Raw genomic sequence first — 7,500 nt, 5'->3', positions numbered from 1 at the left:
TTTTCAATGAGATCAACTGCAGCATATTTTACAAGTCTGACTTACACAGTAGACTCATCTGTTGGCACTTTTCAGAACATAAAGCCAAGAACACTGGATTGTGAGTTTGCCTTAGACTCCCCTTTGAATAGAGGAACTGCTGGTGATTCAGAGCAGTGCCAAACTTTGAGTTCAAAGGGCAGAGTTGTAGTGAGAGGCTGGGCTAGGTGATGGACCTAGTGATAGATGAGCCAAACAGCAAGCATGACCCTAAACACATGCCTCATCCACGTGTAAACACACACCATCACACTTATATTTACATGTGTGTACACATACTGATGAACTTAAAGAGTGTCTTCCCATATATGCAAGCATGGTCCCACAAACACAAATGAATACTTTTAATTGGATTGGATTTATTTGGAACAGAGGAGGAAATACAGATCCAAACACATACACACACAGTGCTGAAGTGGTAAAATTAGAGGTAGGTAAACTATGAATTTTGAGATCAGAGAGTCGGTGACTCTGTAAGGCTGACCTGGCTACAATTCATTATGTTATCAGTTAAAGTCATATTAAATCAATGACAGTGACTAGATGTGTTTGGAGTTTGGAGGTGATAAAATGTCAAGAAAACAGTTAAGAAAAGTAGTTGTAGGCCTCACAAAAATGAAGGGGGTGGTTGGGGAGACAAAAGAAAGAACCTAGGACCTAAATAAAAAATGAAGGCCTCTGGAAACCCAGGGTGTTACAGCTGAAAAGTATAATATAAAAAGAAACCATGCTGCAATTAAACACTTCCCCTGTTCTTTAACCATTGGAAAAACCTGCCTTGCATGGGCGTGTTCTGGGGTTCATGACTCTCCTGTGCTTCACCAGCCAGGACTTCACATTTTGTGATGGATTGAACACTCATGTAGGCTCTTCTACACTTATATTTGACCATGACTGCGAAAATGGAAGATTCTATAGCTAAGCTAAAACATTTCTCTTAGCTACTTATGTCTAACTGGCTTGCAAAGAATCTGTCTACAATTTTCAATGAATTAGCGTGATATGCCTGAGGATAATTACTCATGCATATTCAGTTGCTGAAAGAATTTACGTTTTATTAGGCCTATTTAGATGGAACCGGGAAGGCTGGCTTGTTACCTGCATTATCGTATTTGAAAGCACGTTATTTAAAGCATTTGTCCCTGTCTTAATGCGATGTTGTGCGAACCAAAGCAACGTTAAAAAAATGTGAATTGATCTTCTTCAGTTTTACTTTGATCTTGAGGCCTTTTGCGGGCATCTGTGTGAGTGAAAGCACTCAATGGTCTCTTCAAAAATCGCCTGATATCAATGGCGAATTAATCCATTTTGAAAAGGCTAATCCACAACGTGTATGTGTTTACATACTTCCTGGATCTTTATTGGTGTTGCCGCAGCTGCTAGGCACTAATAGGATGGTCACAGACCATAATACAGCGCAGATAAAAATGATTCAGAATACAGCGTTCATATGTTCAACAATATGAAATTTAGTCTAAGGTGATTTAAGATGAAACCAAATTTATTTCGGATTATTTCAACGACAGAATACAAGGTGCAGAGAATTTTGAGATGCGTAAACGCTATTTCCAAAATTTCAGAGGTGCGTAAACGGCGTTTACGTTCGTTTACCCTCCACTACAGCCCTGTACACACACATACATACACACACACACACACACACACACACACACACACACACACACACACACACACATAGTGCAATCTCACCAGGCTCCTTTACAACAGCTGTCAGCTGCTGTTTAAAAATGTGAGGACGCCTGATTACACTACTACACACCCCTCACATGCCTTGAAACCAGCACATCACACACACAGACACACACACACGCACACACACACACACTCACACTAAGTGTAAGTACTAAGTGGCATTCACTTATAAACATAGCCGGACCTTTCCCCTCATATGTAAACAGAATCTATTATCCCTTCACCCACTCCTTCCTTCCTTTCTCTCTCTCTCTCTCTCTCTCTCTCTGTCTTTCTTTCCGCTCTCGTCTCTTACCTCTTCTGCTGTTTCACTCGCTCTCCGACTCCACAGGCTTTTCTGGCAGGGTCTGTCTATGGAAAGGAAGGGTTGAGGGGAAGAGAAATAGAAAGAGAGAGAGAAAGACAGATCGAGAGAGGGAGAGAAAGAAAGAGGGAAAGTGGAGGGGAGGGGATGATGAGAGGGAGAGAGAGAGAAAGATGGGCAGAGTGATGAATTGCAGCAATTGTCAGTCCTTGCATACCTTCTTAATTACAGTACACTGTGTCTTAGTGTGACTGCGCACGTGTGTTTTCACGTGTGTGTGTGTGTGTGTGTGTGTGTGTGTGTGTGTGTGTGTGTGTGTGTGTGTGTCTGTGTGTGTGTGTAGTTATGGAGTGTTGAGAGTTCAGAATGACACAGCCATTTTGCTAAAAGTTGTTGACGGCGGAGATTGGAATTGGAATAAAACACACCCACAGTCAAAGACACACACACACATGTACACACAAACAATCAAACAAACATTCACACAATGGATGTGGGCACATTTGATAGGACATGTTTACAAAACACATGGTGTCACAAGCTTACAGAGTCATCACACTCGCCAACTTTATCACATTGTACATGTATCACCCACATCACACACCGCATGATCACAGTCATGGCCATACCAACATGATGATCATTTGAAGTGTAACTAATGGAAGTCAATAGGGTGGAGCAACACTGAATATCTAAGTATCATGAACACACTCGCAGCTGCTGATGTGACGGAACGTTCATTACCACGGTGTCACAGCATCGTGCCCAAGTTCAATCTCAGGTCTCAGCTCTGGAGCGTTTTTAGCTTATGGTCTCATGTGTATGCGTCTCGAGTCATTTACATTAAATAATGTTCAGGCAGCATAATAATAGAGTAAAACCGGCACACACACATCCACACTCACATCCACACACACACACACACACACACACTACAGTGAGCTATTACACTGATAATGAGGCAGTGGTCTCAGCTGTGCGTGTGTGTGTGTGTGTGTCCATGAGCAGATAGATATGAATATGTGTCCTTCAGGCTCTCTATGAAATGCCTTTGAGTGTCTCTGTTACTCTGTCCTGCCTGACTGCATCTCTCTCAAAACACCACCCCTAGTCCTGCTTTTCATTTCCTACACAGCTATTGCTCATTACACAGAGATTTCCTAATTCCTCAGTCATTCCTATACATACTCATTGCTCAAACTAAATCTATTTCTGTGTCCCCCTCCTCTTCTCACTGTATTCTGTCAATATTGTCTTTTCCCATGTGGTTCCCTCCATCCATCGCTCTTTCTGTCTCTCCTTCTGTCTCACCCTCTAGATCTTGCATCATGTCTCTCTCTCTTTCTCTATTTCTCCCTCCCTCTCTCTCTCTGCCATTCCTCTGTGGCATGATGTGCCCTCTGTGCCATTCCAGGGTATTCTTCTTTGTTCAATGCCACACTCGGCACACTATCTCTCTCTCTCTCTCTCTCTCTCGCTCTCGCTCTCGCTCTCTCTCTCTCTCTCTCTCTCTCCCTTTCTCTCTCTCTCCCTCTCTCCCTCTCTCTCTCTCCCTCTCTCCCTCCCTCCCTTTCTCCCTTTCTCTCTCTCTCTCTCTCTCTCTCACACACACACACACACACACACACACACACACACACACACACACACACACACACACACACACACACACACACACACACACACACACACACACACACACCTCTGTCAGAATGTGACCCATAGTGAACAAGTCTGCATTTGCATATCCAAAGGGTAGTTGAACATTTCCCCACCCGAAGAAAAATCCACACAACTGAACACACAGTCGACAAAAAGGCACATAGTGGTACGTGCGGTACTTTGCTGACTACATCATACACTTCCCACAAAGTCACCGCACAAGCTGACACACACGGTTTCTGTTCACCTTTGACATGCTGCCTTCTAAGCATATAAGTCAGACACTAGATTATATAGGTGTCGTAAGCCATAGTGTGTCATCCCCAAGTTAATTACCTTGTATTTCAGTCCATATTTATCTGTTACAGTCAACAGATGTTTGTATTAGCCATAGGTTTCATGACATTTTGACTAAATTGACTAACACAATACAAAGTATTTCATGGTTATTTAAATTGACAGCAACAAGTTCAAGTGTCAGCAACAACTGATTTGTGAAGCTAGCAACGAAAAAACAAAACAAAAAAACAACCAGTGCTATCTGTATAATGTGTATCTGTTTGTCATCAAATTTAGTTAAGTCAAAAATATATATAAATCTTAAATCAGTTTGATGCTTTGAAGGACAACAATTGCATTATTAATGAAAATTACATTTCAAAATGCATTATTCTGATTTAATGTGACCTCTGGTATAAACCACACCCACTTCCAGTATCCAAATACAGATACAGAAACAGGGCCTCGTTTCCCGATAACGACGTATCTTAACGGCCTACGTGGATTTTCGCGACATCGTACACTAAGTAACACTTTCTATGTACGTGCGTTTCCCAACCATCAACTTAAAGTCAGGTGCACGAGCGCAACGTGCACGAGTTCTTAAGTAGCTCTTAGGAGCTGTTTACATCAGGTTAACCTGTTTACGTTAATTGCTGTGAAATTAGCTAGCCTATGCGTGCATCGAACGTGCAATGTGCACTGAATTCGGGGCGGGGATAGTAACGCCATCTCCAGCAGAGAAGCCTATTTAAACTGTGTTCCCATTGTAAGGACATTTATTACGATCTGTCTGAGAGTGGGCTGTCAAAGCTAGCATCATCGAAGTCATACAGTACAGTAGGCTACATACATTCAATAAAATTAACCTACATTTGAGTCCAACTGTATGACTATTCTTACCTTACACTTACCCTTACAATAAAGAAGTGATCCTATTTCAACCATAACTTCATTTTAAATAATGTCTTTCTTTATGACATTTAGTTTATAGTTTAGACAGCAACGTTGACATCTACAGTATATTCAACTGCATCCACTACATAATCTCAAACTTTATTTGTTGGTAACTCTCCAAAAAGGCTACCATTAACACATTTCTTAATGAAAAGGAAACATGCATCACAATAATACTTCAGTGTAACCTGTACCTATGTGGAGTGCAAATATGTCTTGCCATTACACTACCCAACAGCCCTACGTCTGCTAACACTACAGAATGTATAATTCCTACGGGCACTGCACTAGTTTTGTATAGCCTAATCTTTATTTTCAAATACTCAATATTCTTTATTTCTATTTTGATGGGAATAGGCAGGTGAAACAATGACATTCTCATGATGTGCTATACACAGAAACATCGTTTGGATTTCTTCTACAATAGGCCGAACGACACCCCTGGATAAGGTGTCGAGGGGTTTGAAGCGTACGTCATGCGTGACTGTATGAGCTATGAAACTAGCGATTTAAAAAAAGTTTCAATGAAGAACATTGCAAATATATATGTATTCAACCATCTAGCTAGAAAGCTACCATATAAGCCAATGGAGTGGTGGTATAAGCGCTAATTGTGCCATAAAACTACTGTTTCAAAGCTTCAGTTAAGACCTACATACTCTCCATTGGTCGCGTAGCACATTTCAGATCAAACCGAGTCATTATAAACATATAAAAAGTTGTGTAGATAGCTTTATTAATGTAAAATATTCCTCGCTTCAAGTAGCCATGTTTTTTTTTTTAAATTCCCCTTTCTTCCGAACGACGCCCCTGGTGGATTAAATCGCTAAGTGTGAAGTTACTACTGGTCCTGACCACACGTAGAATTCTTCTCAACGAAAGATACACTTAAGCTAAGTGCGTCGTTGGGAAACCCGTCTGCAACGTAGGATTCCTCTTACAAACGATTTCAAGTGCTTTTTAGGCTAAGTGCGCGTTCGGGAAACGAGGCCCAGATCATTTAGCTGGTTGAATAGATACAGATACAGATAATGACATCTCTGTACATCTGTACTGTCTACTATTACATATACGTATGTATGATGAGACAACTCTTTCATCAAAGTCGATAACTGTGCAAGTACATCTATCCCTCTGTAAGTCGTAAGTATTGTTACATGGAAGAGAGCTGTGCGATTCCTGGTGTGTGTGTGTGTGTGTGTGTGTGATGTGTTTCGCCCCATAATGATGTGCGTTTCTGTTGGACAGAATGTCAATGTTTAATTCTGTGCACAAGAAAAAAATCTGTGTCTGTCAATGCATAATTGGGTGTATGTAATTCTCTCTTGTAAGACCTTCCCTGCTTTCTGTTTCAGTTCCTGAATGGTTGCTTCATGTGTGGGCTTCTTCAATATATGACAGCCTTTAGCTTCCTCTGTCACTACAGTAGGATGAATAACATAAACACAACATGGTAGCATCTCGAAGCATTGCACTAAACTATGAGTGCCACACAAATATGACTACAGGTGTAAAGCTGTGCATAGAATTTGAGAAACGAAAATGTATGGGTATGGAGAAATTAAGGAACCTTTTATTTCAGTTCATGAAACATGGGACCACAATCTGAGATGTTGCATTCATATTTTAGTTTAGTGTCATGTGGCAGACTTGAGATCATCAAACATGGAATAAAACAAATTCTAATATGAGTCAAAGATCAGCTCACACGTTGGCGTGACATAGTGAAAGCCTCCAAAATGTCATGTGAATTATTGAGGAATCTCATTCCTACTTTGGGGATTGTTACTGTCCTACTATTGGGATGAAACAAGATTATATAGATTATACTGTTTTTAAGGCATTAATTGTCATCCTCCTCAAATTCAAGGATTTCAAGTTGACGGGTTGGGTTGTGTGTGGTAAATTGCCATCTCATTAGGTGTAATTTCCAGCCACATTGGGCACTTCTGCTCAGTAGCTTCTCTCTGGCTGTGGCACGATCATGCTCGCACACATTTATGGTTGTTTGTTCCCACACAGTCCCACAAGCTACATGCTTAGTTGAAATAAATCCAGCAACAAGCTGATGTGAATCGCCTGCCCCAATACCAAGCATTAGACACTTACAATTATTAATAACAGAGAGGAAGTGAAAAATGTTTCATAAGAAGTTCAGCAAAAATAGCGACTGTTATTTATGGCCTATTTTTGTGGGTAGTTGCTGCCTCACGACCAGTGTTTGTTGTATTATCTCATCAGGATGAATTGAGGGATAATTCATGCTACCTGTGTGTTAATATGGTGAGTAGCAGAGGTTATTTTATGTTGTGGCAGGGCTCCTGGCAATGTATACCTGTATTGCTGTGCGTAGTTGTTGCCTGCATAATTGCTATGAGGTTATACAGAAGGCCTACTGTGTATAGAGTGCCATCCTTAAGGTGCTCACCCCCAAGACCTGCAAAGTAATTCAAACACTGGAAAAGGCGGCACCACTGCATGTGTAAAACATGTTGGTACAACTCCTGAGACCAATGATTTGTTTGTGATGTGAAGGATATTTCTAC

The 7,500-nt window shown here is 41.0% G+C and overlaps 1 protein-coding gene across 1 annotated transcript in view; it reads right to left on the bottom strand.

Moving 5' to 3' along the window:
* Positions 1-7,500, bottom strand: part of gng2 (guanine nucleotide binding protein (G protein), gamma 2) — a 15,709-nt gene that overhangs the window by 5,255 nt on the left and 2,954 nt on the right. Inside the window, exon 2 of the mRNA XM_080849700.1 lies at positions 2,048-2,103. The gene's annotated coding sequence lies outside the window, so the exon portion shown is untranslated. The remainder of the gene's footprint in view (positions 1-2,047; positions 2,104-7,500) is intronic.

This window comes from Sprattus sprattus (assembly GCF_963457725.1).
Source record: "Sprattus sprattus genome assembly, chromosome: 13".
Taxonomy (NCBI): domain Eukaryota; kingdom Metazoa; phylum Chordata; class Actinopteri; order Clupeiformes; family Clupeidae; genus Sprattus; species Sprattus sprattus.
Note: the sequence above shows the minus strand (reverse complement) of the source record. Positions and strands in the feature narration are given on the sequence as shown.